Source organism: Rousettus aegyptiacus, unplaced genomic scaffold (genome assembly GCF_014176215.1).
Source record: "Rousettus aegyptiacus isolate mRouAeg1 unplaced genomic scaffold, mRouAeg1.p scaffold_m13_p_7, whole genome shotgun sequence".
NCBI classification, from domain to species: Eukaryota; Metazoa; Chordata; class Mammalia; order Chiroptera; family Pteropodidae; genus Rousettus; species Rousettus aegyptiacus.
Genome location: NW_023416310.1, coordinates 85,696,812 through 85,714,203, shown reverse-complemented (window position 1 = coordinate 85,714,203; position 17,392 = coordinate 85,696,812). Strand labels below are relative to the sequence as shown.

The window sequence follows — 17,392 nt, the reverse complement described above, 5'->3', positions numbered from 1 at the left end:
CTTTTAATTCGGGTAAAATACAATTTACTGATTCTTTGTAGTTATCATTTGTGCTTTTGGTATTATATCTAAGATGCATTGACATTTTAATGGGCTTCTTTCAATTATTAAACCTTTAACCTAAGTATTAAAACTTTAATTCTGTAATTTCAGACCCTCTGGTAGGATGGGGCAAGACTAGTTTTGGTGGAAGTGGCCTTGCAGGAACATCTTTTAAGTTGACATAGCATTCACCTTCTGTGAACATCATAAAGCCACTCTAAGCACATAGGAGATAAATCTGTAACAAATGTAGCACACTGGCCTAAGGTACAGTTTGGGTTGCAAATAGGCCTGAATTTGTAGCCACCCACTACTTACTTGTTAGCTGTTTGTCCTTGACTGAGTTAATGAACCACTCTTAGTTTTCTTATTCTGTAAAGGGAGGGTGATAATTCTCCTTCATGAGGACATTTTATAAATAGCTTGATTTAGCATGTGGTACATAGTGCATGCTTGATAAATGTTATTTTTAGCTATATTATTAATAACTATTTATTCTTTACTAAGCATTACATATGTTACAAAACTAAAATGAAAGGACATTCTCATATTCAGTGGTTCTGTATTATCTATGCAACAGTTCTCTTTTAGTGTGACTAATTGAAAGATGATTGCACAGATAAACCTTCTGCATTTGCAATCAAAATTTGCCATTGCCATGTAGCTTAGTTGTGTCTTTCCCCATGGGTTTAAAAATGAGAGGGCTATTGGTCACCTGTATAAGTGCAAGGAAAGTTTGCCTGGAAACGTGTGTGGAATCTAGCCAAAGTAGTTTCCTTCACTCAGATCCCTGCAGTTTATATTTAGGATGCCATTGGGCCTTGGGGGTTAATTTTACGTCCTCTCTGAGTGCTGCAAATGGGCCAATTGTTTATAGTCACTCAAGTCAGAAATGGCTGATTTGAATGGAAAGAATAACTTGTGATTCTGTGCACTGTCACAAGAGCACTTCCCTAACTGTGAAATGAATGTTTTATCCACGGAGAGCAGTAGCAGGCTATGTTTGAGAGTTGAAAGTTTCTAAATCTGGGAGTTCACTTTGGCCTCAAATAATGGTGCACTTTCTTGGGTGGCAGGAACAGTTTAACATGGTTCAGTAGGAGGAAACAATAGACTTAGCTCAGCGTGGAAGCAGGGTGGTTTTTTCAAGGGAAGGGAGTGATTGAGTATAATTCTGCTAAGAAATCATGTATTGTTTTTCTCTATTCTCTGAGTTAATGAAATACATTCAGCCCAGTCAAGTGTGTTCTGCAGGTAAGACTGGATTGAGAAGTCAGGATTCTGAAGATACTCTTAAACCCTAGGAGTCAGGCTAATACAGGAGAAAGTATAGGAATGGAATTGGAATACCCTGTTTTAAACCTCGGCTCTGCCATTCCTCACCTCTGGACCTTTCAATTGTCCCCTTGTCTCTGGAATTCAGTTCTGTTAACTATAATTGGAAAAGTAGAGTAAAAATAAATATGTTGGTGATTGTTAAATTATTTTTATTTAATTATTATTATTATTTTTTAGGCGAGGCAACCCTTGGTTGACCTCACAGATTGCAAGGACCTTGTCAGCATACAATCCCTTATTTTTTTTTACTCCTACAGCACCTGGCTTCCTACGTGGTCTCCCATCCAAGTACTAACCAGGCCCCACCCTGCTTAGCTTCCAAGATTAGACGGGATTGGGCTTGTCCAGGGTGGCATGGCTGTAGACTAAATTATTTTTGTTTTTCAATGGCAATGCATACACACCCCAAGATAAAATTCAATGATACAAGAGTGTATTTCAACACACAGTATAAACACAGTTTTGCAGCCTGTTACTTTCTCTTTCCATGATATATTATGAGTCCCTACGGTTTCAAGTCATCTTGGTAACTATCACTTATCTTGCCTAACAATGCCTCATTCCCTAGCTGTCGATCTAGATAAAAACCCTGTGTCTTCCATTATAAATGTTCTGAATTTTATTAAATTAATAAACATAGTTTAAGTACTTGCCTTCCATCAGGTACCAGGCAAGGTACTAGGGATATGATAGAGAATAAGGAAATGTTCCTGCTCTCATGAGGTTTGTGTTCTCGTGGTGGAAACAGATAGAAAACAAAATAACTTGGGTGTTGTTAGTATTTTTGGTGGAAATACACAGCTGTGATGGAGTGAAAGAGGGAGTGGACCTACTTTACAGAGGTACATAACTTTCTAGTCTACCTCCTCGTGGACTATTCGCTTTTAACATATGATCGAATTTGAGACTAATGTCCCAAAGAATAGTAACAACTTCATGGACCCTTCGTAAAAGCTTTGCTAAATCCTTGTCGGGAACAGCATTGCCAACAGGAGTCAGCCGCAGCACTGTGTGGCCCTTGCTCACACCCCAGGGATCATTAGGCTGAGTCTCCGTCACCACCGTCTGGGACTGGGAGTGTTAGAAGATGGATCGGGCTGATTGAAGGCTGCGCGCATGCTCGTCTCTTGCAGTCCGATTTGCAGGTTCCTGTTTCACCACACCCTGAGTGATGGCTGATTGGGTATAACTGACATCCCCGTGACATGTATGAACTCCAAGACCAGGAAGGGGGGACACCTGGGATCCATTCGAGACTCTGGTACTAACTTGCCGTGTGTCGTTGAGAGAGTCAGTAAACTTTTCTGAGCATCAGTTCCAAGGCTGTAAAAATGAGGGGTGACTTGGTTTGCAGTGGCTTGTAGATTGTATCCCATGAGCCAGAAGTAAAATGGCATACTGGACCGGGGGCAGGTGAGAAGGAATGCCGTGGCTGATTATGTCCACCATGGGCGAGGGGGAAGGGAAGTTGTGGCACTCCGCACTTGCATTTGCTGACCCCAAGTTTTATCTTTATACGTCTTCATCTGGTGTCAAAAATCATCTACCTTTATATGAAGATTTCAGTTCATTGAGATTTTTTGCATTTTAAAGATCAGGCCAAACAAACTTGCTCATTTTGGACTTCCCACCAGGTTTTCAAAACGTTCATTTTCCCTTCCTCCTTTCGTCTCCACTCCTCCCCCCCCCCCCCCCCCCGCGTGTTTCCTTCCAGCTGTCAGCTCATCGTCATTAAAAGTATGACTATACCTGTCGGGCCTTGAATAGAACCTCCAGAGCCTGGGAACCCTGCCCTGAGAATGACTTTTCTATCCTTTGGGAGAGATAGGCGCCTCTGCCGAAATGCATAGCTTAGAAGCTGGTTAGGTTTCCAGATGTGTTCTGACAGGGGAGACCATTTGCACTTTGAAAGCCGGGCCGCTAGCAAGGCCAGTTGAAGGAGCACAGCTGGCTCCGTATGCTCAAAGGCCTGCTTCCCTCTGAGAGATCTGGTTGAAAAGGTCGACTGTCCTGAGCATGGGAGCCACTCTGTGCCTCCCTCTCCTCCACCCCCCATTCCAGACTTCCTTGCCACCCAAACAAATGCTTCTATTAGAGAAGGAAAATGATCCTCCTCTTCAACTATCATAAATCGCTTTTTTTTTCCCCTGCAGAGATTGTGGTTAATTTCATTATAGTATATAATGGATGAAGAACATTCAGCACAAAAATGTATCTATTCACTGTAATTACATCAACATTTTTAAGCTTAAAAAAGTGTTACAAAAAGAACTCATTTTGCATCTATAACCAAGAATGCTCCATGTGTTTTTAGAAGAGGATAATAAAGACATAAATGGGATAGATGGGGCTAAGTAGTTTTACAGATGGTGGTTGCATATTAAAGATTAAATTGCTGTCTATAAATAAAACCACTTTTACAGTAACTAGGTTACTGCTTTATCTTAATTTAAGTGTAATTGAGAGCATTAGCGTTCTTCATAATAGCCCAGCAAATGCTCCTGCAGACTGTAAACAGGACTCCATGGAATGCTGACTTACAGAGTTCCTTTGCCACTGAGTGGCCCTCGCTTAAAAGGTTACCCTAGAAAGTCTGCTGGTTTCCAGCCTTATCAAAGACTTACTGGATCCAGAGGATTTTGGAAAGAACTTGTGGGTTTCCAGAAAGACATGGCATAAATCTCAGTTTTCATTGTGTTATTATATGAGTATGCGAGTATTATGCACTGATATGTTTTGACCTCCAAAGTTATTTCTTTTGTGTTTTTATCAACATCATTCTATTTGGCCCAAACTACAAGTGTTGTATAGATCTTCATCTTGCTGGTAAAAGAAGAACCATGAAGTCAAAATGGTTAAAAAATAAGAATTTGTTTTGAAGTGTATTTAGTTGATGATGAGGGGGGAAAAAAAGGGTAAAATACAAAAATATCGCCTCTCACATGGGAAGGGAGAAGTAAAAATATAACTTGCCACCTTTATTGTATTGTCAGTTCCCTCAGTCTCGTGTCCATGGCTGAGAACGAGACAGCAGCAGCATGATGATGAGCGCAGTCCACGGGGCTAGACTGTTGGGTTTAAATTTTCCCTCTACTGTCTCCTCCTCTGTGGCCTTGGGCCAGCCCCTTAATCTCTGACCTATGGTTTCCTTCTCTGCAAGCTGGCATTATAACAGCATTGATCACCTAGGATTGCTGTAAACATTAAATGGCTTCACCCATGTAAAACGGCAGGAGCAGTCCTAGCATTGCTAACTCAATAATGTCACATGCGTGCGTATGTGCATGCACAGGCATTCTCTCTCTCTCTCTCTCTCTCTCCCTCTCTCTCTCTCCCTCTCTCTCTCCCCCCCCACCCCCATACACATTATGTTTTTACCATCACACGCTCTTGAGATAGTTTTATTCATTAATTCCTTAACCAAATTTTTGGGAGTATGTACCGTGTACCATGTAGTATGCTAGTTGCTAAGGATGGAAAAATGTAAAATTACAGTTTTTAATCTCTAGAAGTTCTTATACAAATATAAATCCAAAAAAAAAAACAGGAGCCTTTTCATTCTAGTCCAGCATCCTCAGTGCCTGGCACACAGCTGGTGACTTACTGAATGGACAAATTGAGTCTGCCAGGGTCCTGAGCTCCACCTGCAGAGCCCCAGGGAATACAGGCACAGAAGTGTTGCCCCCAAAGCAAAAATGGTTTTACTTTTGTCAAAAGAAGGCAGAGTAGTTGTTGGGAAGCAAAAATCAGTGTCCTCTGATTTCCAGTGGCACAGGAAAAGTTAGTAGGGATGTTTGGGAAAAGGTGTCATAAGGCAATCACAAAGGCAGTTGTAGTGGGGAAGGAGGGTAAGAGAACCTTGTTGTAGGAGTGTAAATTCTAATGGACTGTAAGATGCAGGGGAGCGATTTGATGGCTGAAGACAACTGGAACTGCACAATTATTACAAGGTGGAAAAGAAGGAAAATCCCAGATATTTCACCAGCTTTCAAGACTGTAGAGAAAAACAAATCTTATTCAAAAGTCTCTCTTATTTTCTGGTATCGCAATGTATTTTGTGATTTTTCCCAACAGGTTTACTTTCCTAATTAAATTTATCCTAGGCAACCATTCAGAAACACAGTCTGTAGTAGAAACGGACAGATGGCTGGAGTTTTACGTCCCTTCCCTGGTCGATAGAGCTGGGGCCAGGAAAAAGCTGGCTGGGTAGGAATAATTGTTGTGCAAATTAGACCTTGGTAAAATTCCTGGAATGGATTGATTTTATGAGGGCGAGGTGATGTGTGAAAGAATATGAATCCCAGGACCAGCAAACAAGAGCCCAGCTATAAAATCGTGGAATTTTTGAGTTTGACGAGACCTAGACAACCACCACTGCAACTCCATTATTTTGTAAATGGGGAAACTGAGGCCTAAGTAAATTAAAGACATATCTTAAGGTTATGCATCAAATAGTGGCAGATATAGGATTTTAGCCCAGGTCTCCACACGCAAGGCAGAGACCATAATGCACTGTGCCCAGAATAGGGCCAGGAACACAAGCGGGTAGTAAACCGATGTAAACAGGACTCGAGCTAGGGTAAAGAAACTTTTTTAAAAGTTCACAGAGAATTCAATGAGAGTCCTCTAGAATTACAGAGATAAATACTTTAGTGAAGCTAATTTACACTGTTTCTAACCACCATCAAATCTTTCCTTAAAACATAAAATGGAGAGGTGATTTGAGGTGTATCATCCTCATATAGATAGAACCATATAAAATTGTCAATATCTGATCATTTGGGGCAGACCAAAATGGAAATTTCTGTAACATGCTCTCTAATGCAATGTAACAAACAAATGAGTGCTTGTTTGATATCCTAAGAACACAGCAGTAGCCAGGGATAATTCATAGTTCCTGAGTCCCCTAACCAAATTTTCTAGTCCTGCTATGGTCATGTTGCCTTAATCATATTCATCTTTCTCCTGTAACCTTGGCACGCCCTTTAGAATACAGATGTCCTGATGGGCAACCTAGATGTTATAAGAAAAAAAAAAAAGTGATAATATTTAAAAATTTAAGTAGTAATAATTCCTACCTGTTACTGAGTGCTTACCATATATCAGGTACCATGCTAAATGCTTTATCTATGTTATCGTTTTTAATTTGCATTATAGCCCTATGAGGTATTTTGTTTTGTTTTGTTTTAAGGCTTAATTTCTTCAGAGCCATTTAAGGTTCACAGCAAAATTGAGGGAAAGGTACAGATATTTCTCATGTACTCTGTGTCTCCACACATGCATAGCCTCCCCCACTATCAACATCCTCCACCAGAATGGTACATTTGTTCTAATTATGAACCTACATTGATACATCATAATCACCCAAAGTCCATAGTTTGCATTAGGGTTCCCTTTGGTGCCGTACATTCTGTGGGTTTGGACAAATGTATAATAACATGTATCCATCATTGCGGTATGATACAAAGTATTTTCACTACCATCCCTCTCCTCTTCCTACCCCCAAGCCCTTGCAACCACTGATATTTTTACTGTTGCCATAGTTTTGCCTTTTCCAGAGTGTCATATAGGTTGGAATCATGCAGTATACAGCATTTTCAGTTTGGCTTCTTTTACTTAGAAATATGAGTGCAAAGGTCCTCCACTTCTTTTCATGGTTTGATGGCTCATATCTTTTTAGCACTGAATGATATTCCACTGCCTGAATGAAGTTTATTTATTCATTCATCTACTGAAGAACGTCTTGGTTGCTTTTAACTTTTGACAATTGTGAATAAAACTGCTGTAAACATCCCCATGCAAGGTTTTCTTTGGTGTAGACATAAGTTTGTAACTCTTCTGAGTAAATACTATGACACCTTATTGCTGGATTATATGTTAATAGAATGTTTAGCTTTGTAAGAAATCACCAAAGTGTTTTTCAAAGTGGCTGCGCCGTTTCGCACGCCCACCAGCAGTGAATGAGCACTCCCAGTGCTCCACATCCTCGTCAGCATTTGGTGCTGTCAGTGTTCCGGGTTTTGGCCATTCTAATAGGTGTGCAGGGATGTTTTAATTTCTTAATTTAATTCCCCAAATGGTATATGATGTTCAGCATCTTTTCATGTGCTCATTTTCCATCCATGTTATCTTCTTTGGTGAGGTGTCTGTTAAGGTCTTTGGCCCACTTTTTGCTCCGGTTGTTTGTTTTCTTAGACACCGTTTTTAATCTCCATTTTATAGAAGAGGAAAATGAGAATTGGTGAGATTAAGAAATTTTTCTCAAGGTCAAACCAGTTTTCAAACCCAGGAGGTAGACTCCAAACCCAGATCTGTCTAAATGTAAGTGTAGCTTCGATGTCCACTGTCTTCTCCCTTTGTAAAATCCCATCCTATAGCACCTTCAGCCTTAGCCACCCTTTCTCTGTTTGAAGTCCCACAGAGCCTGGAAATCAGAACTTCCTGTGGCACACCTATCATTGAATGGTTCCAGCCACTCAAAAATTTGTCCTAATTTTACACCCACAAATGTCTCCCATTCGCTTTCCAGTTCTGTGTTGACTAATCCCTGTGCTATAGCTGTTTAAAAGATATCAATTTCAGTTTGACCACCTGCCTGACTCGGCACAAAGGTAAATGAGATCACATTAATTAGAGCATTCTGCTAGGGGTAAATTAGATTGATTTCTCGATCAGAGCGTGACGATGGAGAGCAGTTGTATTTCTTTGCTCGTGTAGTCCATGGTGCGGCACTGGACACCCGCAAGCTCTCCATGGACACCTTCGGCAACCCCATCTTTTCACAGGGTACAGCAGCATGAGCTGGAAGGACATGCTTAGAATAGCCTCAGATTGCCTGGAAATTAGTTTTCAGGACATGTCTGCATGTACATAAACTTGGACTTGGCCATTGCCCATTCCAAAGACAGGCAACTGCCCATGGTGACGTGTATGGGCAGTGAGTGAATAAAGGAATAAAGTGAAGGGAGTTAGACAAGGAAAGTATAAAGAGGTGTCCTGAGAATCCACCAGGAGGAGGGAAATAAGATCAAGGGAACTAAAAAGAAACATGACTGGCCAGAAATTTTCCAAAGCTGGGCCTACTCTAAACTCTTTGTACAAGGCTGGGATTATTGGTAAGATGGATAGTTATATTTGTTTCTAGGTTCTGAAAGCCGCAAACATTGTGTTCTCCAGATGGGAGGGAGGATTATAGCATCTGGAGCAAATGGACTGTGAGCACCCTCTTTTTACCGTTCTCACACCCTGGCAGCTGGTCGCAAGAGCCTGGCTAACTGTTGCTACTATATTTCAATACCGTTCTGTCTCATTCCTCTCAGAAAGCTTCCGTAGGCTGCAATTTGGATTGCCCATTTTTCCTGGAGCTCGGATTTGCCACCTTTGCTGGTGGCTTGGCTGCTGTGATTGCCCAAAACAGCCCGAATTTCATGTCCGCACTGTCAAGGGGAATGGAGGCGCAGAGCCAGGAGATGTGGGCAGGCGTGCACAGTCTGTCATGCTCTCATGTCCTGTGCTGTGCACCCTGGATGGGAGGCTCGGTGGGGCCAGGGCTGCTACAGGCGGGACATTTCATTCAGAAAGAAAGTTCTTAAATCTGTATTAAAAAGTCATCCAGAACTCATATTTTTCCTGGAAATGTGAATAAGTCAGATAACAAGGATAATATACAATAAGCCAGAAGTTCACCAAAAAATTATTTGGATTAACTGTGAATCCTCTTTGGAAAGAATCATTGTGTTCCAGATTAAGAGATTAGAAAAATCAGTATTCTAGTTGTTTTCTATTATTATTTGAGAGGATAGAGGAATCCCATTGCTCACAAAGCACTGGCATTTGTTTTCAGATCATATAATTTAAATGTTGTATAGAATTTTAAGTACCTTTAAGTAAAAGCTAATTAAGAGAAGTGTAACTAGAACTTAAATCAATAGTAGAAACAAATTAATGTTATCTATTTACTTAGGATTTAGAGGGAAACTTCTTTTCATATCATTAAGATATACAGACTTATATAGAAATTTTTGAAAAACAGATGAGCAAAGACTAAATAAATAAAAATGTACTCAGAATCTCATCATTCCCGAAATTAGCCTTTTATTTTATTTTCCAGAGATAGGCAGACAGATCGATATAATCTTTCTTTCTTACTTCCTTTCTTATATTAATTTTTTTTTTTAGTGTGACTGTACTATTTTTCAACAGCTTTTTTTTTTTCAGCCAAGAAATGATGAATTTGATTAGTCATAGACCAATTTAATGCCGTAGATGATTTGGGTCTAAGCTCAGTGTGGCATTTGGCAAAGCCTCTTATTACATACGTGTGGACAAGATGGAGAAATATGGTGTAGACATCAGGACAGTTAGGTGAGTTCACAGCTGACTGAACAGTTTTACCCAAAGGACTTTGATTAATGCATCGACACCAACCATCAGGGAAGTCTCAGTGGTGTTCAGTACAAGTAAGTTTAGCAGACATTATGTTCAGAGACTACCTGGGAATACACTTTGTTAAGGAATATTTTTTAAGAAGTGCCTATCTGTTCACTTCAAATACCGAAATCTTGACAGCCATTTTAAATGAAAATTCATTGGCCAAGGATGGAGTGGTCTTCTAAGGATGGAATCATAAACGTGGAGCCGGTGAACTTGAACTGCCATGGACATAATCATAGTCACAATTGCTATGGAAATTGCTGTGATTTGGTACAAAATCTGAAGGAGTTTTTATAACTAAGAATTTTACCAAGAGGACAATAGGACTGAAAAAGTAGCCGAATCCTTAACTGAATGAACTACCGAGTTTACTAAATAGTTAACCTGACCGTGAACTAGAAGAACATCAAACTACAACATGGTATGTGGTAATTATTTACATCCCATTCTATCTGCACAGAGGAATCATTGACACATTCAGCTAGGTGGCTAATGGCAATGTCCCTCCCCGGTTGCTGGGTGGATAATAAAACAGTTGACCTTTATTGAGCTTTTTAATCTGGTATACCAGATACTGCTAAAGACTTTATATGACTTATCTCATTAATTCTTCCTACAACTCCATGATACAGTTATTCGGGACTTAGAGATAAGAGAAGGAAGGCAGAGAGAGGCTACTTATCTTGCCAGAGGTCACACAGCTGGTACAAGTGTGGCAAGGATTTGAATCCAAGCGGTGTGACTCCAGTCTGTCCTGTTCACTACAAGTAGTTACAGTACCTTCCGGTTACCTCCAAACTCTGCCTTACACACTATCTTTCCACCTGCGTTTCCACCGCTGGAGTCTCATCTCGTGCTTATCTGAGTTCCAGCTGCTGCTGCTTTGTATTATGGTTTTTCATCCTTCTGGCAGAAAGATTATGGTCCCTGCAGTTCTTCAGAGGCCATGCTCCAGGTACAGCCTCCCAAATTTTTCTTAAAAGTTTTGTCTTACCCAGTGCTTGGTTTTCGTATAATACAAGTTGCAGCTCTCGGCATTTCTCTCTCTGACCAGTCTCCACGCAGCTTCTACCTGTTTCTTAGATCATGCTATCAGAGTTGCCGTGGCTTTCAAACCTGCTTTTTGGCAAGAGAGAACAGAGCTCCTTCTCTGAGTTACCCATGGGAAAAAGCTCCCAAATTCTGCAGAAACCAAATGTTTTATGGTTCATAGGTGACCCTGATCACAGCTTCTTTCTGTAGCCACTGGGATTTTTAGAAGACATGACAAACCAACAAAAGCCAACAGGGCCCTTGGCTTTTCATCTTCTGCATTTATTTTTAAACATAGAAGAAGAGTTAAAAAGTATTCTAAATGAATTTTTCGGTGCTGCAAAGCTAAGATACTGCACTGAATGGCACAATCAAGATTCAAGTCAAATCTGATTTGTTTAAACGCTGATTCACATAGGCAGAGAGGAAGATAACATAGCGAAATGTAAAATCTTTTATATTTATGCTACCTCTGAAGTAGTTGTACAAGAATGGGATAAAGGAGACTCTAATTAATAGCAATTTGTGTGGAAAAAAAATTATAGATTGATTTAACCATAAGTTACCATGAACCAGTTCCGTCGTAAGCTACATTAAGTACAATAGTTTTGCTTAATGACTATGAGCATTCATTTTTTTATTTATACTAGTAAGTAGTATTTGGAGCTTTGGATTCAATTTTGAATATTGCATTCTGTAAGTATCATTGCCAAATGATACTTACTCAATCTAGAGAAGCAAACAAAATTGCATGATTTTAGAAATTCTAACACATGAAAGGGATGCTGAAGAAACTAAAACTTATCCTGAAGGGGAAAAAATGAGAGAAGAAATATGATAGTCTAACATCTGAAGCACTGTCACACAGACGAGGAAACACGCTCGTTGTAGCTTCCTCTGCTGTGGAGCAGACAGACAGACAGACTTCTCCTTCATGCGGAGAATGTGGAACCACACTGCAGCGTCTAGATGTAGAACCAGCTGTTTTTCAAAGCCGTGAACACCCCCCCCCCATGAGAAGTGTCCAGAAACTGGAAAATTATGTATTACAAATACTATAAAAGCAAATGTTATCCTCTAACATAAATGTTTACAGTAGTTTTATTCACAGTAGCTGAAAACTGGAAACAACCTGAATGTCTATCAATGGGTGAGCGGATAAGTCAGTGGTTTTGAGAAGTAGTTTTGCTCTATAGGGGGAGGTTTGGCAGTCTCTGGAAACATTTTCGATTGTCACAAAGGCATCCATAGGTTTGAGAGTGGGGATGCTGCTACACACCTGACAGTACAGAGGACAACAGGAATTGTTATCTGGCCCAAATGACACAGTGCCAAGGGTGAGAAACCCAGGGGTAAACAAATTATGCTGCATCCATTCAATGTCATCGCCGAACAATACAAAGGAATGAACTGCTGATATATGCAGCAACACGGAGAATCCCAAAATTGTCACACTGTGGGAAAGCAGACAGACACAAATACACATTGCACTACTCCATTTGCACAAATTTTAGAAAATGAAAACTACTCTATGGTGACAGAAAGCAGATCAGTGTTGCCTAGGGCTGAGGGTGATGGCAGGGAATGAATTGCAAAGACTCATGAAGAATGCACAAGGGATAAAGATGTCCTATATCTTGATGGTGGTGGTGCTTTTACAGGTATAGTAGCTATCAACACACATTGCATTGCGTATTTTTATTTTTTAAAAAATATGCACTTAACTGTATATAAATCATACCTCAAATAAAATTGTTTTTTAGAAAAGGATGTATTACATTGGGGACTACGCTAAAGATGTACTTGCTTCCCACTCCGAGATGCTTATTTTATTCTTCAGGCTCATTGTTTTGCCAATCTAGTGAACATACACGATATCTATATGAAAGCTTGTTGTATCAGTATTGGTCCAATCATGATATAGAGACCACACAGGAAGTTAAAGAGGGAGAGTTTAATGTAGAGTTATTAAATTCTGATGAAAGAGTAACTATGAGACTTAAGGAAACTCTGTATGGTACTAGGGGTAGAGGGAGAACACCCAAAGGGGGGGGCCAAGCTCTCCCCAAGATCACAGGTCAGACTTTGTTGGAAAAGATATACAGTTAATCCCACTGAAAAGCAGAGAAGTTTGCGTAATAGTCCAGGTCAGAGCTGGTCTGCAGTCACTGATCAGAAAGCAGGAAGCCCTCTGGAGTGCAAACAGGGTAGTCAGTCAGCAGCTAGCAGCACGAATATGCAGGAGAGGGTCCCAGGCAGGGTATAGGTAAGCCATGCATGGACCTGCAGAGGGAGTGATGGCAGTGACAAGACTGGGGATCTTGCAAGAAAGCTCAGTGTGGGCAGATAGAGAGGCAGGGCTCTGGGAGGGGAGACCTGGATCATATGGTGTCTCTAGGAAGAGAGCCGCCGATAGGTTATTGTCAGGCAAGGCAGAGGCTGCAATGTGGCCAAGGGATGAGGTGCTCTGGGCCTGGGGCCGGCTCAGCTTTATTGGAAGTCCTCCCAGCCACAATGCTAACCCACTCACTATGCAGCAGGCGAGAAGAGCAAGAGACCTCCCTTTTGCAGTGTCACTCCAGGAGAAAACCCAGCATCACCTTGATGCTAAGGAAGGGATGCTTAGAAAGAGGGCCATTATTAACAAGCATGTAATGAAGGGTGAGCTTTGAGTTGAAAGACAATAGTTGATACTTGGCATGCTTATTGTTATGGTTGAATTGTGTCCCTCCCACCCCTGCCCCCCGCCCTAATGCCCTGGTAACTGTGACTGGGACTTTATTTGGAAATATGTTCTTTGCAGATATAATGAAGTTCAGATGAGGTTATTAGGGTGAGCCCTAATTCGATATGACTGGTGTCCTTATAAGAAGAAAAAAGCAGTACAAGGACAGAGACAGGAAGAACACCATGGGACGGCAGAGGCCAAGGATTGAGACCCTCTACCAGAGCGTGGAAGGATTCTACTCATAGTCTCAGGGGGAGCCTGGCCTTTCTGACGCTGTGATTTTGGACTCCTAGTCTCCAGAACTGTGAAATAAATTTCTGCTGTTTTGAGCCACCTGGGCCCTATAACTTTGTTATAGCAGCCCTAGGAAACTAATGGATTTTGGTCCCAGGAAGTGGAGTGCTGCTGTAACAAACATCTAAAACTGCAGAAGTGGCTTGGGGGTTGGGTAGCGGGTAGAGGCTGGAAGAGTTCTGAGGCGCTTAATAGAAAAAGACTAGATTGCCTTGAAAAGATCGTTGGTAGAAATAGAAATGTTAAAGGCGATTCTGGTGAGGGCTCAGAAAAAGAGAGGAAAGCTGTAGAGAACATTTGTATTGTCTTAGAGAATACCTGTATTTCTAGAATGCTGCTGGAAATATGAACGCTGAGGTGCTTCGGACATGTGACTGGGGGAAGACGATCGTTGTTATAAACTTATAGAGAACTTGGTTGAATTATGTTTTGCTGTTGGGAGGAAATAAGAACTGAAAAGCAATGAACTTGAATATTTAGGTGAAAAGATTTCCAAGCCAAGTGTAAATGGTGCAACTTGGTTCCTTTGTGCTGTTTATGTTAAAATGCAAAAAGAAATAAATTGAGGAATCAGTTGTTAAGCAGAAGAGCAGGGCTGAGGTTACTGGAAGCTGGAAGAGGCAAGGAGGAGTCCTGCCCCAGAGTTTTCAAAGGGAGCCTGGTTCTGCTAACACCCCGATTTTGGACTTGTCGCTTCCACAACTGTAAGACAATGTATTTCGGTTGTTTTCAGGCTCCTGGTTTGTAGTTGTTTTGTTATGGCAGCCCTAGAAAATGACTATACTTAGCAAGTTGTATTCATTAATTCAAATTTTGAATTGAAACACATTTAGTAATTACGTTTGCTTTGTTGGTTAGGATATAAACAAAATTTTATTTTATATATTGTAAAAAAAAATTACATTAGTGCAAAAGTAATTTAGACTCAGAACATGTCTTGAGTAGAGCCTCCGCCTGAGGAAATATTTTCAGTTTCTGGGTTTTTACATTGTTCAGTTATCTACATTTTAGTGGAATGCAGACCAAAATCACATTTGTTCTGCTTTCTTATTTGCTTTCCCATGTGTGAAAATCTGTGTTTAACTGTAATATCCCATTCAGGAACTGTATTTATTCAAAATAGTAAAGATTGTAGTATGAACACCTTATTTTTCTTTAATAATACAGTTTTGAAAATAGCTTTTTTTTTACCTACTTTGTTTCTTCCAGTTGGTCACTGTCGCTATGCCTTCGATCCCCTAACATAAATTCTGACATATATAAAAGGCTGATTAGACATTTACTGATTAAATATGTAACAGTTATTTACAGGAATTTTAATTTCTTCCACAACGTTAAAGAGTTACATTAAAAAAAAAAAAAGATTTAAAGAAGAAGCACAAAGCAGTACATATTTGGCACATTCATCCAAAAGTGTATCAAATATCACATCCCTGAAAGGGGCTGCATGTATTCTGGGATAGTCTCTAAGGCACCAAATTTATATCATTATTTTGGCTTACACTAAGGAAAACACAGAAGCAAAATAAAATTATTTTTATTTTAACACCACCATCATGCTTACTTTTACCTCACCACCTTCTGCCCAGTGGTGTCTGAGCCTGGGGTACACAGAGAAACCTCAGAAGATTTTAAAGCCAAATCCTTTCCCCATGATACTCTTAAGTGAAGATAGGAAAGGGTAAGTGTCCTTCATGTCCTACTTGATGACTAGTTTAGAGACTTGCATTTCTCACTTGGGAGCTGAGAGGTCATTTTATTTCCTATAACCTTATTTTCTCATTTGATGTATGTGTGTTGGAGGAATGAAGTTACACCCAGGGTCCAGTCCAGTCCAGGCTCTACTAGACTTTTCGCAACTGAATACACACATGCACGTGCACACACACACACACACAAACATATGTATGCAGGTATGTATAAACATTTTACACAGTTTAGCTGTTCTACATGTCTTTTTACATATAAGAAAATCATAAAGAGTCCACCAGTATTAAAAAAATACTAAAGAAATAGACCAATATAAGTCATAAAAATCTTTATTTCACATATTTTGACAAAAAGAATGCTAATGAAAATTCAGAAAGACCAAAATAAATTTTATTCACTGTCGATCTCTGTATTATAACTTAAAGCAGTCAATATTCTCTTTTTAATTGGCACAAAGTCACTGTCTTCATCGTGTGAAATATTTGGAAGCCTGCTTCAGTTTCCTTATTTATGTTTATGTTTTTGGACGATTTTTTTAAACTCCATCTTTTGCTAAGTTTTCATAAATTCTTCATTATACACTGCAACATTTTAATAAATCTTTTCAAAATTTTAAGGCTCATTGGATGTTCGAGCAATATCTAGAATTGCAGTTTCCAGTTTTGTGGCTAATTGAAGAGCTTTGTAAATATTTTCTGCAGTGACTGAAACTGACTCAAAGTCACTGCCTTATTCATCAGCAGGATGGGCGTCAGAGATTTAATTCATTTTCAGTGAATTAATTCATTTTCAGTTAATTCGTGATCAACCAGTAATTTGTTAATATCGTCTACATTCAAATTGTCAGAGACTTCTTGAAGTTTATTTAATAAATTAATAATGCCAGGTAGTCCCTCTTCAGTTGTTGGAACCATATTTCCTGGTACAACCACTTTTGGCCAGATTGCTTTCTGGTAAGCATTTAAAGTTAACAGCTTTATATCACTCAAAGCTAAAGTGATATTCTTGATACAACTTAAAGTCATGTATTTATTCCAGATATCTATAACTGTAAGTGATTTGTTATCTGTAAGCTTATTTAAACTATCATTAAAACTCCATTTAGTATAATTAGCCTTAAAGGTGGAAATAATGCCTCCATCTAAAGGTTGGATCAAGGAAGTTGTATTTGGTGGCAAATATGCAAATTTTATATTGAGAGATTCTAAATTGTGTGGTTGACCATGTGCGTTATCTAAAAGTATAAGTATTTTAAAAGGAAGACATTTTTCCTTCATATAATTTTCAGCTTCTACAGCAAAGCATTTGTGAAAACAATGCTGACAAACATCAGTACTCATCCATGCTTTTTTATTTGCCATCCAATGAACTGGAAGTTCAGTAATAATCATGTTAGTAATAGTTCTTTGTACATTGATAAGTTAAGCTATTGTTTTTTAGAAAGAATAATTGCCAATAATCTAAACGAAAAAAAAAAATAACCATGTAAAATGAGACCACATAAATGGAAATACATATAAAAAGGCCACGTAAATGTAGCAGGGGAGAATACTATGTAAAAAAGTACCACGTAAATCGAGGGATGGGTGTATGTGTATAAACAAATATATATTCTATAAAATATTCTTCGTAAATAGGGGCAGTGCTGATTTACCCTTGTGGGTATTCTGGGTATCACGGGGGAGAGAATTTGTAAAGTGTTCTACCCTCTGATTGGTACACAGTAGGTTTTCAATATATCCTAATTTCTTTTACTCAAAACTTGAAACCACTTAGGAAAATGTCCATTTAACAGAATGTTATTAGAGGCTAATG

General features: G+C 39.5%; 1 protein-coding gene and 1 pseudogene across 4 annotated transcripts in view; one reads left to right on the top strand and one right to left on the bottom strand.

The window, feature by feature from the left end:
* SGCD (sarcoglycan delta) overlaps nt 1-17,392 on the top strand; it is an 811,202-nt gene that overhangs the window by 558,044 nt on the left and 235,766 nt on the right. The window lies entirely within an intron of this gene.
* LOC118605891 lies at nt 1,629-1,746 on the bottom strand (annotated as a pseudogene).